General features: G+C 45.9%; 1 long non-coding RNA gene and 1 other non-coding gene across 10 annotated transcripts in view; one reads left to right on the plus strand and one right to left on the minus strand.

The window, feature by feature from the left end:
• LOC141424136 (uncharacterized) overlaps positions 1-19,673 on the minus strand; it is a 179,684-nt gene that overhangs the window by 159,260 nt on the left and 751 nt on the right. For all 9 annotated transcript variants that reach the window (XR_012449031.1, XR_012449027.1, XR_012449029.1 and 6 more), the window contains exons 2-3: positions 14,063-14,135; positions 2,120-2,202 (exon numbers count right to left, since the gene is read on the minus strand). This is a non-coding gene — a long non-coding RNA (uncharacterized lncRNA). The remainder of the gene's footprint in view (positions 1-2,119; positions 2,203-14,062; positions 14,136-19,673) is intronic.
• LOC141424516 (small nucleolar RNA SNORA51) lies at positions 6,364-6,495 on the plus strand. Its single transcript, XR_012449426.1, has one exon. It is a non-coding gene; the product is annotated as a small nucleolar RNA SNORA51 (small nucleolar RNA).

Raw genomic sequence — 19,673 nt, forward strand, 5'->3', positions numbered from 1 at the left:
CTTACATGCCTGTGTGCTAGACAGACAGACTGAGACAGATGAAATTCCTCCCTTTCTCCCATCCAGGTCCTGGCCACCTTTGAATCTTCCCCAAACCCTTTAAATAGCAACCTTTTTTTAACTTCTGCTTCCTCCTTCTCCAGTCTAGTTAGGAAAAAGAAAGTAAGAAACTTTTGGGGGATAGGAAGTTTAAACTGATGGGCCATTAACAGCATAACAAAGCAAAAGGAATTTTCCAGGTCACCAGCCAACAGACTAGAGCAGCACTATTTAAAACAGCTTAGGGGGCGGGCCAGGGTAGGTCGGAGAGGGCCAAGGAAGGAAGGATTTCTCCTTGCTGATGGGGAAAATAGAGAACGCCCTGTTTTTATGACCAGTAAACATCAGAACATGCAGCCGGATTTGTGTGCCAATCTTTTATCATTTTGCTTGAAATGCAGATTTTTGGAAAGAAAGTGTCTAGCTTTGAAACCATAAATAAAAGGTCTTGTGTGGCTTCAGATTTCAAGAACCACCTGGTGTCTTGCTCTAGCTTCAACCATGAACTGCTAAAATCTAACATGCTCATAAATTTCTCCAAGTCAGCTGAGCGCGCACACACACACATGCATACACACACACACTGCCTCGTTCCAGCTGTGACAACGTCTGGCAGAAAAGCTTGGCCATACTGCATTCCCCCACCCCTTCACTTGCTGGCAGGCCCTGGGAAGGCGGCCCCAGCGCCTAAGTGGTGAGCCAGGCTGTCCTGGTAGAAGTGTTTTTCCAAGACCACCTTTGCTGTTGAAGGAAGAATGACAGGCAGTTTTCTGAAAATCTTCCCCAGAGCCTTATTCCCTCTCCACCCCACTGTGTAAAGTATCACTCTAGGAGTTTCCATAGGCCATGGCCACCTACATAGGTCTGTCCATAATCTCTTCACCCAGGTTCTCCCCTGGCCCTGCCAAATTGCACAAAGCTCCAGATAGGTGACTTAAGATTCTCCAACTGTAAGGAGGTACAAAGGCACTTCATATCCAGTAGAAAGCATAATTTGGGGAGACAGAGAGAGAGAGAGAGAGAGAGGAGAGGAGGAGGGGGGCAGGGGGGAAGGGGGAGGGGGGAGGGAGAGGAAGAGAGAGAGAGAGAGAGAGAGAGAGAGAGAGAGAGAGAGGCAGGGGCTTAAATACCCCTCAGTGGGACTCAGCATGATCTGATTAGTTAGGATCTTAAGGTTCATGCTGATTGGAGGTTGGGGCAGAAGGAGGATTCAAGCTAGACTTGAGGCAAGACTGTGACTCTGGGAGGCAGGACCGTGACCCTGGAAAACAGGAGCTTAAGGGTGCAGTAAGAACTGAAACCTATCGGCGCCATTATTGCCAACAGTACCTGCAGCTTCTGTCAGGCCAGCCATCACCAAAGGAAACCACCAGTAGCTGCAGTGGACTGTGTTGCTGAGCTCTGATGCTCCACAGTCAGATGTAATAAATTTCTGACTTACAGTGGCTTTATCAGGGTGTAACCCCATCCTAAACCCAGGAGCACCTGAAGTTATATATATCATTCACTTTTTTAGTAAAGTTGCTTTCAGAGTTTTAATAAAGCAGCAGAACGCTTTTCAAATGAATGAAAGTATGAAGAAAAACAAAGATTAAAATTGCTGGGTGCAGTTGGCTTTCAACACCTGTAATCCTAGCTATTTGGGAGGATCAGGGTTTGAGGCCAGCTGGGACAAATAGTTTGTGAGACCTCGTCTTTAAAATAACCAGAGCAAAATGGACCAGAGGCGTGGCTCAAGAAGTAGAGCACTGTTTTGCAAGCACAAAAAAGCCCCGAGTTCAAACTTCAGGCCCACAAAAAAGATTAAAACTATTGATTCATGAAGTCAGTCACAATGTTGCTCGAAGGGCCCCAAGGAGTCAAAACAGGAGGGAGGGAATGCTTTACAGCATTCTAGAGAAGTTTTGATATTAACGCTAAGATTGTAGCTCAGTGACAGAGCACTTGTCTTGTACGAGCTCCTGGGTTTGATCCCAGCATTGTAAAAATAAATACACAATAACTAAATAAACAAATAACTAAAATGAAGCCCAAACTCCTCAGCATGGCAATACAATCCTTTCTGCCCAGCCCTGCCTACCTGAGCTCATGCTTTTATTCTCAAGTCGTCTACTGTCTTGATATACTCTCTGGATTTCTTGGCGCAAGACATCCACTGGATTCCTGGAAAGAGATACGCAGGAGGTAAATTTTTCTGACCGTACATATCTGAAAATGTCTTTACTTTTTTTCCTTAATCACTTTTTTTCCCCTGAGCTGGGGTGTTGCCTCACAACGTTGCCCACATTGGGCAATAGTATCCCAGTCTCTCAAGTATCTACGACAATATGCATGAGTTCCTCCGCATCTGGACTACTTCACGTTTTGACTGATCAGTTCACTAGATATACATTTTAAATTGCAAATAATTTCCTGACTCCACCACCTCTACTTCCCAACAGGCATAAGCCTCTCCAGTTACTAGGTGTTGAAATAGAAGTTCTTTCTGCATGGAACATAGACCCCCCATCCTCGCCCCACCTCTGCGTGGCTGACACCTGGAAGAATAACCAGGTAACTGTGGTCATCGGGAAATTCCCTGCCTAGGTAGTAGATGTACTTCCTAGGAGCCCTCACGACACCTAGTACTCAATACATTTACTACACTGTGTATCACTACTTAATTACTTTTCTATGACTTCTGCTAGATTTTGAGCAAGCATGAGGGTTAGGAACTTATAGCCATAGTGCCATTCAAAATATTTGTAGAAAAAAAGAGTGAATGAATGAATTGTAGTGAGGTGTTTGGTTTTTGGTACTGGGGTTTGAATCCGAGCCTACACTTTAAGCCACTCCATCAGCCCTTTTTTTGTGATGGGTTTTTTTGAGATAGGGTCTCAAGAACTGTTTGTCCAGGGCTGGCTTTGAACCATGATCCTCCTGAGCTCTGCCTCCTGAGTAGTTAGGATTACAGGTGTGAGCCACCAGCACCCAGCTTGATGTTTTTTAATTAAAAGATATGATCTAGTGCCAGGTGTGGTGGTTCACACCTGTAATCCCAGCACTTAGAAGCTAAGGAATGAGGATTTTGAGTTAAGGCCAGCCTAGACTGTATAGTGATAGCCTGTCTCAGATAAAAAAAAAAGAAAGGATACAATCCACAATAAAGTGTTCCACAAATACCCTTACCAGTTAGTGCATACTTCCTTTAGATTTTGGGGAGGAGAAAAAATGCTACCTTTGTATTAGGAGCATAGAAAGAACTCGTAATTTTTTGTTCAGTGTCTGTCTTCTCGGAGCACAGGGATTCTGCTCTGCTCCCTGCTGTGTTCCCAGCACCCAGACAGCTTAATAAAAAGTTGAATGGGCCAGGCCATGGGTGGCTCCAGCCTGTAATTGTAGCTATTCAGGAGGCAGAGATCAGGAGGATCGCAGTTCTAAAGGAGCCCTGAGTAAATAGTTCTCAAAAAACCCGTTACAAAAAAGAAGGGCTGGTGGTGTGGCTCCAGGTGTAGGCCTGTACCACAAAAAAAAAAGTTGAATAGGATGCAGGTGTAACTCAGTGGCAAGGTGCTTGTCTGCATGCACTCAAGGCCCTGGGTTCCATCCACTGCACCACAAAAGAAAGAAAGAAAGAACGTGAGTAAACTGGTCCAACCAAATTATGAGTTATACTACCAAGAAAACTAACAAAGAAAAAGTCCCTGCACTGTCCACCATTTGAAAAGAAGAGAAGTTTAAAATGAAAACCCAATTCATTATCTGTTCCCTCCCTGTCCCAACTCTAACAGCCAAACAGAATCATCTCCCAGTTCCTCTCCCACGTGTGAGCATTCTTCTTTGGACACCTGGACTTGGAGGCCTGGAATGACCTGACCTTGAGCCTCTCCTTCACAGTGGATCACCTTTCAGTCACCAAGTCTGTGCCTCCTCACCCACTGCAGCAAAGTTCACATGGATGCTCCCCTTGCACCCCTCTTGCTGGTCCCCCACTGAGACCTCCATCACTCATGCTCCCTTCTTCACTCTAAGTCACCTGATCTCTTGTCACATTAATCTCTTTGAAGCACCACTTTCATGTTTTCTGTTCACTGCCCAAAACACCTTCTAAGGCTCCTAATTTTCTTTCACGTTAAATTATTCCTCCTCTGCCAGTTTTCAGCCTCCAGATTTTAGTTCTTATGTTGTCTGTTTCCCTCTGTGTACACACCAGCTCACTGCATATACATGAGGCAAGATGCTTCAATGACCAGAGCAGATCTCACGTGTACCCTGTGCATCCTCTTGTCTGGAATGTCCTCACCTCTTTCATCCTGCCAGACCTGGAAGCTACCTTCGTTGATAACATCAAGATTTGCCAATCTCCCCAACTTTTAAATCCAAACAGTACAATTTTTAATTTGCAGCACAATTAAACCATGATGGATGTATTAACCAAGACCCTAACCAGTCTATGGAAGTTAATGTGGTCCTCCCTCACCTACCTGTGTGCTCCCTGATGGGAAAGATGTAAGGATGTCCTGTTCTCGCACCTAAAGGCACCTTAGAGTTCCACACATAGTAGTACACACCAAATGATAAGAGAGCTGCCTTAGCCGGGCACCAGAGGCTTATGTCTGTAATCCTAGCTACTTGGGAGGCTGAGATCAGGACTAACACAGATAGAAGCCAACCTAGATAAATAGTTTGCAAGACCCCATCTCCAAAATTAACTAGAGCAAAAAGGAACTGGAGATGCGGCTCAAGCAGTAGACTGCCTACTTTGCAAGTGCCTGCTTTGCAAGCTTGAAGCCCTGAGTTCCAACAAAAGAGAGAGAGAGCACACCACCTTAAAGATATTTGGGTTAAATAAATCCCTGCCCTATCAATTATTAACTGTTTCTATTTGGACAAGCGGTTGAAAACTTCTGAGCCTCAGTGTTCTCATCTGCAAATTGGGATGATAATAGTGCAGCCACACTGGGTGGTTGTGACAATTAAATGAGGTCATACTGGGTAAGGCGCTTTGCACATTGCTGTGATACAAAGTTAAGTACTCACTATATGTCAGCTATTATGAGAACAGACACTCCAATCCCTGTTCTTGGAGTTGACCTTTGGTCTTCACTTTGTTTTATTCTTTCTGTCACTGAGTCTGCCTTGCAAATAGTGATTTCCTGCCAGTCCCTGCCTCTGTGTCCACCCGTGGCTGGCTAAAGCAGACCTCTGCAAGCAGTGGCCAGGGATGAGATCCACTATTCATGGTCATCTCAGGCCCTCTTTGTCCTTGTCGCTGCCCTCAGCACTCCTGGGTACCATACTGAGTGTCTTGGTGCCTTTGGTTTGTGAAGCTTCTGAAGCCTTTCTTTCTCCACTTTATCATTATCACTGTATCACAAAGGCAGCAAATGCTCATTATTAGAAAAAACAGTAACATGAAAGTACAATACAGTGTAAAACAAAGAGCAAAAGTCCTACTCCCCACCCAAACCTCCATTTCTACTGTCTGGAAGTAACCAGTGAGCAGTTTCTCCTGTGTATTTCCAGAAGTCACCAACAGCTGTGAACCTACGCACACACGTGCACTCATCGATCAGACTAGAGGGCCTTTCCACAGCCACACTTCATAGGTCTGCCGCACACTGCCTAAGAGCTGCAGAGCCGTCCTTGGTGGAACTCAGCCACTGTTGACTTCATCAGGCCCCACAAGTGAACACCCTCCCTTAGTGGTCTCTGTGGGCTCCCTAAATTCCTCAAGGCTTCTGATTGCAGTAGCCTGGGGCGATGCTTCAAATCGAATACTACCTCCTAAAGTCTCCACCTGGACAGTGTCCAGTCCCTGGACCACTGACTCACTGGTTGGCAGCATGGCCACCTTCCTCTTCTCCTCAAAATAGAAGGAAGAGGTCACGGGGCTGTTTCCTCTGAGCCCACCTAATAGGAGCTCACAGAAGCAGGGTTCTCCCTTTCTCTGGAACCACAGGGGGCATCCTGGGTATTTGAGACACAGCAACTGGCTACGTTCTCAAGTAGCCCAGAGGAAGCTCCAGAGAAGGAAGGAAGCATGTTTTGGTTCATGAGACACAATCCCAGCTGTTTTCAATGGATCCGGGAGGGTGGTAAATGACAACAAGGACAGTAGCTGTCACAGGCTTCAGGTGGTGGCTGGGAGGAGGGGAACATGGGCTCTCGTCACCAGTGACGCGGCACTATTGTCCCAACCCACAGTTGTCCCCTACACCGTGTCCTTTCTCAGGCCAAGGACAGGATGGACTGCCGGAACTTGGACTGTTGATACCCAGCTGGGCCTGACTCACCCATGACCCCAAGCTAGCCACTGACCGTACCCTAGAAAAGCCTCAGGGGAGCCTCCTGGTGCTTACCCCAGGCTGCGTTCTTACACTGACTGTACAGAAGGAGGAGGCAAAGTAAACCTACCCCATGAGCACCTCAGCCCAGGCCCTGTGCCTAGTCTGTATTGTGAGTGGGGAGACACGGGGTAGGAAAAAAAAAGAAAAAAAGCCTCAGGGGCTGGGTGAAGCAGGAAGAAGGTACCCCTGGGCTGCGTTCAAGTTGCTTACCCGGACCTGCAGTGAGCTGTCAAACCACCCTGTCAGTAAAATGCCACACCAACAGTGCCTGACTTATACTGTCCTTGGGAGCAGGATGTACATACAGCAAGTGCTCCACCCAGGACATGACAATGCATCAGCTCTCAAGAAATATTTCACGTTTGTTTCGATGACGTTCCCTTCTGGCCTAGCTCAGCACTCAAGTCAGCACAGGTGCTGGAGGAGACATTTAATTATTAGTACTATTTACAGTACCGGGCATCAAGCTCAAGGCCTTAAGCTTCCCAGCACCCTACCACTTGAGCCGTGTTCCCAGCGATCTTGCTTTTATTACTTATTTTATTTTAGAATTAGCATAAATTAATAATACAAGAGGATTTCATTGTCATAATGCCATACGTTTGGACAGTGTGCTTTTGAACAAGTTCACCCCTTCATTATATTTCCATTCACTACTTCTACTACCATTATTATTTTATTTTTTACATTTTGGTGGTTCTGGGTCTCAAGATTGCTAAGCTTTGCTAGGCAAGCACTCTGTCACTTGAGCCACTCCACCAGCCCTTTTTTGTGATGGGTCTTTTTCGAGATAGGGTCTTGAGTACTATTTGCTTTGGGTTGGCTTCCAACTGCGATCCCCTCCAGATCTTTACCTCATGAGTAGCTAGGATTACAGGCATGAGCCACCAGCACTCGGCTACTATTATTGTTATTACGTGTTTGGGTAGTACTGAGATTTGAACTCAGGTCCTCATGCTTGCTAGGCAGGTGTTCTATTACTTGAGCCTTGCCTCCAGCCCTCCTTTTGCTTTTAGTTTGTTTTTCAGATAGGGTTTCAAGCTTTTGTTTTTCTCCAGACCTCAGTCCTCCTATCTATGCCTCCCAAGTAGCTGGGATTGAAGATGTGCGTCATCACACTTGGTTATTTTTGGTGCCGGGAGTTGAACCCAGGGTCTTGCACCCTTGGCAGAAATTTATTTTTTAATAAACGAACAAATAAAATAAACTCTTCTTTTTTGGGAGACAGGAAAATTACAAAACGACCCCCATGGCCTCACAACCTCATTGTCATTTCATTCTTTTCCTTTTTTTTTTTTCCAGTGCTGGTGATCAAACCAAGAACTTCATGTGTTAGACAAGTGCTCCGCCACTCAGCCACATTCCCAGCCCTCCCAATTCTCTTCTTCACGGCTGTGGCAGTTTAGCGACAATGTGGTTCAGTTTGTCCTTCCTTTCCTTTTTCCTTTCTTTTTGAGACAAGGCCTCACTATGTTGCCCAGCCTGGCCTCAAACTCCTGGTCTCAGCCTCCTGAGTAGCTGGGACTAAAGGCTTTTGCCACCCTGGGTCACTTAGTTCTGTATTCTCCTCCTTTCCTCCTTCATTCTTAATCTCTCTCTCTCTCTCTGTCTCTCCTCCCCTCCCTCCTTCCCTCCCCCAGGAGAAAGGATATTGTAATCTCCCTCATTTATCCTCAACACCAGGTCACATAAGATGAACAAATTCAAGGTCAGTCCTAGAATGCAGGCCTCCCCTCAGAGTAAATAGTGGAATATCGGAACAGCAAGGAATAGAAATGATGGGACTGGCAGAGTGGCTCAAGTGATAGAGCATCTGCCTAGCAAACGTGAGGCCCAGAGTTCAAATCCCAATACCACCCCCAAAAAATTAATCATTTATTCATTCAGTAACTATAGCGTCTAGAGAGAGTATCTTCCAAGCCAGAAAGGGAAACCAGGAACTTGGCCCTTACCATGTGGGCCTCCACCTCTGCTGAAATGGCACAAGCATAGTGCTCAGGGGTGCTGGTGGGAGGCCAGGGGCCCATAACGGGTTCCACCCTAACACTTATCTCCCACACCTCCTTCGGGTTTCCGCTTTCTTCTGTCATCCTCCTGTCTCCCTCTCAGTCCCAGCTTCTTATCTCCTCTCCTGGGCTTAATTGTTTCCCTCCTAAATTCATGTTGCACTCATATGCTGTATGAATTTATATTCCTAGGCCTCTGTACTTCATGAGATGACCATATTTGGGGATAGGGGCTTTAAAGAGGTAATTATGTTAAGATGAGGTCATCAGGGTGGGCCCTAATCCAGTATGACTAGTGTCCTTATAACAAGAGGAAATTAAGACACAGACAGAGGGGACACCATGTGAAGAGAGGAAAGAAGACAAGCCAGAGAAAGAAATCTCCAAAGAGAGCAGTCTGGTCAACACCTTGGGGTTGGGATCTTAATACTTCTAGCCTCCAGAAGGGTGAGAATAAATTTCTGTTGTTTGAGCCACACAGTCTGTGGTGCTCTGTTGTGGCAGCTCCAGCAAAGTCACTATATCCCAAGATTCATCCACTTCCACGGCATTCACTTGAGTCCCTCCCTCTCAGATTTCCCACTCAGGTCAGCACGTCCCCAAGGAGACTTGGACTCCAGCTCTAGATTACAACTGCAGGCTAGACAATCCCCTTGAACTATTCTAATCCTTACACCTGAAGGGGTCTCGAGCCATGGCAGCATGGTCAACCACCTTGCTTTGCAAAGGAGGAAACTGCAACAAAGTAAACCAAGCACACACAGCCTCTTCCTGGTTTCCTCACATCCACAGCACAATCCCTCTGGGCACTACTCAAAAATGTTTCTCCCTTCCCTCCCCGCTGGTTTTTCGCTTGTTGGGGCTTCACTCTTGCAAAGCAGACACTCTACACTTGAGCCATACCTCCAGTCCATTTTGCTCTAGTTATTTTGGAGATGGGCTGGGGTCTCATAAGCTATGTGCATGGGCTGGACTTGAACCTCCATCCTCTGGATCTCAAGCTCCCAAGTAGGTAGGGTTACAGGCATAAGCCACCGGTGCCTGACTTTTTGTTGTTGGTGGTGGTTTTTTGGAGACAGGATCTTGCTATATAGACCAGGATCTTGCTATATAGACCAGACTGATTTAGAACTCTCGATCCTCCTGCCTCAGACTCCATAATGCTAGGATTACAGGCATGTGCCACCATGCCCAGCTGTGGTCATCTTTTCTTCTGCTTTCTCTCTCTTCCCTCCCAGGCATCCCAGAATCACTGTATCTGTTGCCCAGTGTTTTACTTGTATCGTGTTTTCCCCACACACAGAACAAATATTTTGGTGCATTTATGTATACCAGCCTGCTCTGTTAAAAAGAACAGTGACTAGAAGAACACAGGCGCAGTCTCTCACTTGGACTTGGTTTCTGGTATGATCCTGTGGCCTGACCCAGGTTTTCTGACCCATAAAATGGCCATAATGATGCTACTCACATCAGAGAGCTCTTTTCAAGAATTAAATGTGGAACCAGGCATAGTGGTACAGATCTGTAATCCCAGCACTTGGGAAACTGAGGCAGGAGGATGTTGAGTTTGAGGCCAGCTCATCGAGCCAGATAGCAAAATCATATCTCAAAAAAAAAAAGGTGAGTTGGACATTAGGGATGTAGGGAAACTGTCTTGATCATTTATTTTGCCTAGTCATCCACTGTGCCCCTAACTAAAGTGTGCATTCCATGAGAGCAAAGCCACATCTGTCCTGTGCACTCCCATACTCTCAGTGCTGGGACAGGGCCCAGCAGATATGCTATGAATGTTTCTCAAATAAAGGAGCAAGTGAAAGGCCCTATGCAGTTAGAGCTACTGTACTTGATTCTATTCTACAGATGAAGAATCCAAGGCTTGGTGACATTGAATGACTTGCTCAAGGTCACAGGGATAGCAAATAGGGAAAGAAGCTAAGTGAAAATTGAACTCAGGTCTTACTGGCTCTAAACTCATATTTTTGGTTTTTGGGTTTTTGGAGTGTGAGGACCAAAACCTTGTATGTTCCAGGAAAGCACCCTACCATTGAGCTACATCCCCAGCCCTTGTTTTTTTGAGACAGGGTCTTGCTAGTTAGCCCCAGGTTCCCTTGGACTTCCAATACTCCTGCCTCAGTCTCTAAGACTTGTGCTCTTAATCACTATACAAACCAAGATCATGGCATCAATGGTGTCACATGACCTTCAGATTCATTCTTTGCATAGGACCTGGCCCAACCAGGCAGTTAGAATGCCCTGAATAAAATGTTACAGAATGTTGAGCTGGCATAATAATTTGCTTGGAAATTCCTACTAACGCCAAATCAGTCCTCAATATATGACTTCAGAGATACACACATGTCAAACAAAAGATATATACAAGAAGGTTCATAAAAGTGGTATTGGAAATCAAACACATTCTCAGTGGGCCCTGGGTTCAAACCCAAGCACCTTATGCATGCTAGGCAAGAGTTCTACCACTGGGCTACATCCCCAGGCCAGAAACAGTGTTCTCAATAAGCAAACCATAAAAATAATCTAAATGCCCAGCAATAGTAGAACAAATAAGTATATTGCAGTGTATAAACACTGGAGTATTATACAGCAGTTAGAAAGAAACTATAGCTTTATCATGAATGAATCTTTTTCACACACACACACACACACACACACACACTGTGTACTTCCATTTACACAAGGATCAAAAATAGGTTGAATTAATCTGTGGTGCTAAAAGTCAAGATAGTGATTCCCTTGTGTGGGGTGGTGGTAGAGGTTAGAAATAGGGGAGGCATAAATTGGGCTTCCAGAATGCTAGTGCAGGGAAGCAAAAAAAAAAAAATGTTTCTCTCCACTTTTCTAGATTCTTTGGATGGGCTAAGAATCATTGACATAAGAGAGATTAAAAATTTAAAACCCAGTCACACAGGAGGCAGAGATCAGGAGGATCAAGGTCTGAGGCCAGCCCGGGCAAACAGTTTGAGAGACCCTATCTTGAAAAAAAAAATCACTAAAAAGAGCTGGTGGAGTGGCTCAAGGTGTAGACCCTGCGTTCAAACCCTAGTACTGCCACACACACAAAAAAATTAAAATTAAAACCCATCAAGCTGGGTGCCAAATAGCTCAAGCCTGAAACCCTACCTATTTGGAAGGCTGAGCTCAGGAAAGTCAAGGTCTGAAGCCAGCCTGGGCAAATAGTTCCCGAGACCCCATCTCCAAAAAGACTATAGCAAAATGGACTGGAGGTGTAGCTAAGCAATAAGAGCACCTGCTTTGCAAGTGCCAAGTCCTGCGTTCAAACTCCAGTACTGCCAACAACAACAAAAAAATTTAAGATACAAACAAAAATTTAATTGCCCACATGCACACAGGAGTCCCACAAAATATAAGCCTTAGAGAAGGCCAGATGCTTGAAGCTTATATAGCATCCTGAGCTACAGAAAGAACAGCAGCCTGGGGCAAGGTGACCGTAAGCTGTCCTGATATGAGGACAAAGTCTCAAGCAATACAAGTCCGTCTGGAGCAGCCTTGTTTCTGCCATAGGTACCTTTACTAACACAGGTTTCCTTTCTAGATGTAAATTTCCTTTAAAAAAGGAGAGCTTTTCATAGCTCCTCCTATGTCTGCTGTTTCTCTGAACAACCTACTTAAAATGAGCTCAAAAAGGGCATGAGGCGTAGCTCAGCTGTACAGTACTTTGCCTAGAAAGCACAAGGTCCTGGGTTCAATCCTCAACACTAAAAAAAAAAAAAAGGGCCAGTAATATTTTGGGGTATTTTGAACCCCAACACTTGTAATGTTTTATTTCTTGATTTGGACCCTGGTTCCACATCTGTGTGCACTTTGTAAAAAAATCTACTGAGTGGTATACCTCTGATTTGAGAGCTTTTCAGAATGTACTTATGTTGGATAACATGAAATTGGCATTTTTGGACATAAAACATGTACTGCTTCATATGATTCAACTTACACTTCAATAAAAAGATTACTTATGAAAAGAAAAAAAAATCCTGTCCAGTTAAATTGCATTGTACAAGGTTCTGTAAAAACTGGTTTGGAGAAAATCAGGCCTCTAGCAGTAAAGTCTTCTGTGGGGCCTGAGGCTGATGCACTCAGCCATCTAATTCCCAGAACCCTAACAATGAGGCCAAGCCCACAGGAGGTGGCAGGAATGTCCTGAAGCAGAGATGTGCAGCTCCAGCTCCAGGCCTGCAGCACCTGTGGTTCTGTACCACTCCAGGGGGGCCTGCCCTGGTGTCTCTGCCCTTACCATGCCTTCCTTCCCGGGTGTTTGGGGGGATCTCCTCCTTCACAGCTTTCAGACTGCTTGAAGAGGGTGCCCCTGACCTTCTGGAAGGGGCTGTCTCCTATCCCCCCTCCTCCATCTCATCACATCCCTCTATTGTAGTCTTAAGAATTGACCATTATCTGAAGTAATTATTAGTATGTTTGCTTTTTCTGATCCACTGCACTTCTCATTAGACTAAGCTATTTGAGAGCCTAGGATTCCTCTAACTCATTCACTGTTGTTTCCTCAGTGCGTGGCAGGGTGCCTACCTCTAGATGGTACCTAAATATGGATAGAATGAATGAACGAGTGAATGAATGAAGTGGCATGAATGGAAGTCAGCTGTAAAGTCAGGAAGAAAGGTCAGCCTCCACCCTTCCACACAGCATGAAAGTCAAGCGCTTCCCCTGAGAGACCCATCCTGTTACAAGGAAGAGACAGAAGGTGTTCCCCGAGCTACCCTATGGGGCTGGAATCCTCAGGCTCATCACAGAGATCAGAGAGGCTCTAAATGATCAGTAACTCACTTGAGATCTCTCTGCACTTGGAAGGCAAAGTTTGGAGGTTCCAAAGTCAGAGTTTATCAACTACTGCATTACCTGAATGTTCAAGGTTACTCAGAAATCTCTGTGATTTGCAAGCAAGTACTAAAGGTGCTATTCTTTACTGGGTTTTATTATTTCTTTTCTTCCTCTTCTTTTCTCTCAAAGATCAAACTGAGGCCCTCAAGCATGCTAGGTAAGGGTTCTACCACTGAATTAAATTCTAGCCCTTTTCATTTTATTTATTTATTTTGGTACTAGGGCTTGAACTCAGAGCCTTCACCTTGAGCCATATTTTTGTGAAGGGTTTTTCGAGATAGGGTCTCACAGAACTATATGTCTGGGCTGGCTTTGAACCACAATCCTCCTAATCTCTGCCTCCTGAGTAGCTAGGATTACAGGCATGAGCCATCGGTGCTCACTTTATTTTGAGTCAGGGTCTTGCTAGGTTGCCCAGGCTATCTTTGAACATGTGATCCTCCTGCTTCAGCCTCCCAAGTAGCTGGGATTTCAGGTGTGCACCATTACACCCAGCTTAATTCTTTTCTCATTCATTGCCCACAATTGGATTTCACTCTCACATCTGAAATGGACAGTGTGCACACATTTTATGTGAATTTAAACTAATGCAGTGATAGAGTGCCTGCCTAGCAAGTGAGGCCCTGAGTTCAAACCGCCAAAAAAAAACCACACCTGAACTAATAATACAAGTTCAAGCTGTGCCATAAAAATATATTCATAAAAATCTGATTCTATTACCAAAACTGATACAATGCAAATCTGTCTCTACATTCACGCCTACATGAAAATCACTCTTAAATTATGTGAGGTTTTTTTTGCAGTACTGGGGCTTGAACTCACCTGGGGCCTTCGCCTTGAGCTGGCATAGGTGAGGTCTTTAAGAATGCTTCGTTTATGCCTGTAGTTCCAGCACCTAAGGCCAAGAAAAGAGAATTGAGAATTCCAGGTCAGCCTTGCGTGCACAGGGGGACCCTATCTCAAAAAAAAAAAAAAATGCTTCTTTTGCAGAACATTCCACTGTCCAGTTCAGTTGACCTAAGACAAAAGTTCTTAGAAGAAGGGCTGGAAAGAGGAAACTAGTGACCTGTATTCTCATAACCAAGTTAAAAATCTTTAAACTTTCCCTGTTACACATAACTAGGAACAGCTGTTTCTGAAAAGCATTGTGGCACAATAGCCCTGAAGAATATGCAGTGTCGATCCCCTTTTAACAGTGGAAGAATAAAGAGATTAAGCATTATGGAGGGTTGAAGATCTAGCCCAGCGGTAGAGCATTTGCCTAGCATGTGTGAGGCCTGGGTTCAACCCCCAGCACTGACAAAACATAGAAAAACAGACTGCCCACCAGACTGATACAAGAGAACTGATTGTGTACAGTAGCATCCAGCATTACATCACACTATTTTTTCTTCTTGACAGAGGGTCTCCTTATATAACCCAAACTGGTCTTTAACTTGAACTCACTTCAGAGCCCAAGCTGGCCTCAAACTTTTGGTCCTTCTGCCTCAGCATCCCAAGTGCTGAGTACAATCATGCCCAGCCCACCAAAATTTTTTGAGCATCTATTTTGGTCATAGTTAAATCTGTTTGGTTAGCTATTTAAGATATCCAGCCATAGAACTGGAAATCCAACATCTGTCCTCCAAAAATTATAAGTAGTAATGACAGCCACAGTTTTTTTGGTGTTTATTTGATTTTGGTGGGTTTGGGATTTGAACTCAGGGGTTGGACCTTGCAAAGCAGGTGCTCTACCATTTGAGCCACACCTCTAGTCGATTTTGCTCTGGTTATTTTGGAGATGGGAGTCTCTTGAACTATTTGCCCAGACTGGCCTCCAAATCCAGTCCTCCAGATCTCAGCCTCCCAAGTAGCTAGGGTAATAGGTTAGATTCACTGAAGCCTGGCTACAGCCACAGTTTTAAACTGTTTACTAAAAAAGAAAACTCATTTGGAGGGGCACAGTGCTGGGGGTGGAACCCAGGGTCTCTTGGTAGGCTAGGCTCAAGTGCTCTACCACTGAGTCTACCCTCCACCACCCTCAACCTGTTTTACATTTTATATTCCATTTTTCTGAAGATGTGTGTGTGTGTGTTTGGTAGTATTGGGGTTTGAACTCAGGACCTCAAGCTTGCTAGGCAGGCACTCTACCACTTGAGCCACTCCACCAGCAGTTTTATGATGGGTATTTTCCAGATAGGGTGTCACTTTTTTCTGGGCTGGCCTCAAACCTCCTGATCTCTGCCTCCTAAGCAGCTAGGATTATAGGTGTGAGCCACTGGTCGGCTCTTCCTGAGTTTTTAATGCACCCAGATAAATGGGTTCCTGTAACTCATTCCTTTCGTCAATATGGCTACCTAGTGAGCAGGCCACTTAACACTATGTCAGGCACTCTCCTGACTGCTTTATCTGTATTACCCACTCCAGCTTCACCCAATGCTTTGGCTTTGTGGTAAGTAATGCAATTCGTTTTCATATTACAGAGGTGAAACTGAGGCACATAAAAAATTTGAACTTTCCCAAGGCTCTGGACCTCGAAAGGTGGGATTTTACCCCAGCCATCTGTGGTCAGGGTCTGCACATCGGTCCTTCAAGTTCTCCTGTCCCCAAAGAGTTGACCACCCTGAGCCAGAAAGCTTCAGGAATATGGAACTAACTTCCACTTCCTCCTTTCCTCAAAGGACTCGGGTCCCTGGCCCGTCCTCAGTCTCTGTATCTCCCTTCGGGGTTCCTTCCCGTTTCTGGGCCTTCCACTGCTGAGTTCAGCCTGGCAATCTCCGTATTCTGCAGCTCTGAGCTCCAGGGAGACTTCCCTGGAACCCCCAGAACGTGCCCCTCATTTGCACTCTATGTTTTGAACGCACCACTGATATTCACAATAATGAAATCATTCTTTGATCAGTGACTTGTTTAACATCTATCTCCCAGACTTGCCTGTAACCAGTAGCAATTCCAGAACTTCTCTGTAGGTGGGAGCAGGATGGTCATTTATAGGGGAGAAAGGGGATTTTGCGACCCTTGCTTAGTATTGGACATAAGGCTGGGAAATGTCAATGGAACATAGAAATGAAGAAGGGCACTTGCTGATGAAGAATGTGGGGGGAAGCACACCTTACCCCACCCCCTTACTGAATGTAAGCTCCAGCCCGGCAAAACAGTGCCTGTCTCCCAACACTGGCACTGTGCCAGCCCGGGAAAATAGTGCCTGTCTCCCAACACTGGCACTGTGCCTGACACACAGGAAATGCACATGAATTTTTATGGAATTAATACATAAATAAAACAGAGCCTCGGACTTCTTATCTGTAAAAAAAAAAAAAAAGTGACAAGATCAGGACAGAGCTTTCTTTTTCAGTACTAGGGATCAAACCCAGGGCCTTGTGCATGCAAAGCAAAATATTACTACTGAATAACTGGGCACCAGTGGCTCATGCCTGTCCTCCTAGTTTACTCAGGAGGCAGATATCAGAAGGATCTGGGTTCGAAGCCTGCCCACGCAAATAGTTCACAATACCTTATCTGGAAAATACCCATCACAAAAAAAGGACTGGTGGAGTGGCTCAATGTGAAGACCCTGAGTTCAAACCCAAGTACCACAAAAAAAAAAAAAAAAGTATGTATTACTACTGAACTACACCACAGTCCCCAGGACACAGCTTTTAAAGCAAGATTGCAGGGACTGGAGTGTACATCAGGTAGAGCTCTTGCCCACCATGTGCATGACTCTGGGTTTGATCCTCAGCACTGTAAAAAAAAAAAAAAAAATTTAAAAAGCCTGGTGGCCTGACTATAGGATTAGGCCTCTAATCCTAGTACCCGAGATGTTAGAGGTAGAAGGAGGGAAGGGTTGGAGACTATCCTGAGCTACAATAACAAGTTCCGGGCCAGCCTGGAATATTTAGTAAAACCCTGTCTCTTTTAAAAAAGGAACAAAAACAAGAAGGAAAAAAAGGAACACTGAAACATGTTGCACACAGGATTGGCACACAGTAAGGGTTCCATAAATGTCTATAACTGAATTGGAATTTCTGCTTCTCCTCACACCTACTAACTGATCTCCCTGGTCCTTGATAAAAGGACAAAGCCCAGAGTTGAACCCACTCTACTCCTGGGGATCTGGAGATGAAAAGGTTTGTATTGGGGTAGGGGTGAAAAGGCTTGTCGTTGGCAGGAGCAAGAATGCAAGGTTGTTAGAATCTGCCTATGGCAGAAAAGTTCTACTAGAGAAGACATTGAGTAGTTTTGGAATTAACAAGACAGCTAAAGTAGAAAACCAAACCAAACAAAAAGCCCTCTATCACAACCCCTAAGAACAAATGCAGTGTCTTCTACCTTCTAAGAAGCAATGTCTTATATCCCCCCACCATCATTCACTCTGTCCCTCACTCCCCAAACACTGGCCCCAGGGCTGCTGGAGAGATTTAAAGCACAAGTCTGAGTGTGTTCCACCCTGCTGAAAAACCAGATGATACCTAACGCCTCACTAGCCTCCCTTCAACCCTGCTCAGCAAGCTGTGGCCAGAGACCTTCTGTACACGCCCATATGCCAGGCTTTTCCCCACACAGGGCAGGGCCTCCACTCATGTTGTCTCTTTAACCCTCTCTCAGGCTCACTTCTCAATTCACAACCAGAGACTCCTGTAAGACACTTCTGATGCCCAAATCAAAATCCTTCTCCAGGCTGGCAGAGTGGCTCAACTGGTAAGAGTACCTGCTTAGCAAGCAGGAGGCCCTTAATTAAAAAAAAAAAAAAAATTGAAAACCCTTCTCCACCCCATGCTCTGAGTATGCTTACTATTCCCTCTGAGTGCTGATCTTGGCTTAGATTGCACTGTCTCCTAAAAAAGACTGAGCCTCACAAGGCAGAGGGACATCTGTTCTTCGCCCCAGTGCAGGCCCCAGCACAGTACTGATGAGTGAATGAATTTCTCCTAACTGTTCCCCAAACCACTGGTTTTAGTGGACACTGATGGCACTGTACTTAAACATGGGGAGAGCACCTCCTTCTAGCCACATTGGACTGGGGTTTCCTGACCTCCCCTTTCAGGAAAGCTGAGAAAAAGGCCACAAATTGGAACCCTGTCTCTTGGCTAATTCCTCTAATAAAGGATACATGACAGTAACTCATCCTCCACAGTTTAAAAAAAGATTTATTCTCATCCTTGTAACTGTCTGAACAAGGGCCATGGGTGAGCACCACCTGGAAAAATTGCTATTATTTAACTGCTTAAAAGACCTAAAAGGAACAGGCTTTTAGGTCTGTGATGCAGAAAAGGGTGTGGAGCAAAGTACAGAGAACTGGGTTACAAAGATCTAGAATATCAGCACTACAATTTACTTCCACTCACCAGGTTCAAGGTCCTTGGAAGCAATTTCTACGTCTGACAAATAGAGATAGTGACATTGAACTTCAATACCCTTACAGGGAGTCCTTAACAGTTGTCTCCCTCCCCCTCCCGGTGATGAGTTTGTCCTCTTGGCTTTAGAGGGAAGTCTTGGCCCTGGAAGGAAGGCTGAGCTTCCCTAGGAGAGTCTGCTGTGGCCCCAGGAGCTGGGTAAGTAATCACACACAGGTGAGTCTGGGCGGTGAGAAGGCACTTTAAACTAGGACATGGTGACCTTAGTAGTCTAAGCTACCAGTTCTCCGGGTCTCGGGAGCACCAGCCCCAGGCCAGACCTCAGCCCAGGGCTGGGAATCTTTCAATGGTTCCTTAGACAGCCGGCCCTGTCCTATGATGGCGTAGGAAGAAAAAGATGGGCTTCACCTCCGGAACATCAGCAAGACACACCTTACAGGGGATTCTGAATCAGGCCCAGCTCTTATCCCCACATCAAAACCAACCCCCTACACCAGGCTCCGTGGAGGCTACCGATTCCTCTGTTTCTGGGTGTTGCTGGGCCTGCCGCGGGGGCTGCTGACCTTCCAGGAGTCAAGCTTAATGGTGGGGGCTTTTCCTTTCACTGGCTTGGGCTGACCTTCCCCCCCCTCCCCATCCCCCCATTAACAGCAAAGAAAGGATCTCTGGCCATTTCCATTTCCTCTACGGCTCAAGAGCCCTGTTATTTAATCCCGCGGCCACCCCGGCAGCATCCTCGGCGCAGCCGGCTCCACCCATCCACCTGGCCAGTTTACCGCAACTCCTGTTTCCCTTTAGGGGAGGCGGGGTGGGGAAGGGGGAATGGGGGGAGAGGGAGAGTTGAGAAAAATCGCCCACAGCCGCAAAGGGCCTTAGGCCTTCGGTAGACAGAGGTTACTTAGGCCAACATCCTGGGAAGGGTGGGATAAGGACGGGGGCGGGGAGAGGGCGCACCTAGACTGAGCAGCAGAGGGCGGCGGAAGCCCCCAGCACTGCGGACATTACACTGGGGCGGGGGAGGGGAGGAGCGCTGAGAGGTGAGGGCCAAGCCTCGGGCTGAGTGGACAGAATCGCCCCGGGGGGTACTGCAGCCGGAA

This window comes from Castor canadensis, chromosome 6, assembly GCF_047511655.1.
Source record: "Castor canadensis chromosome 6, mCasCan1.hap1v2, whole genome shotgun sequence".
Classification (NCBI taxonomy): Eukaryota; Metazoa; Chordata; class Mammalia; order Rodentia; family Castoridae; genus Castor; species Castor canadensis.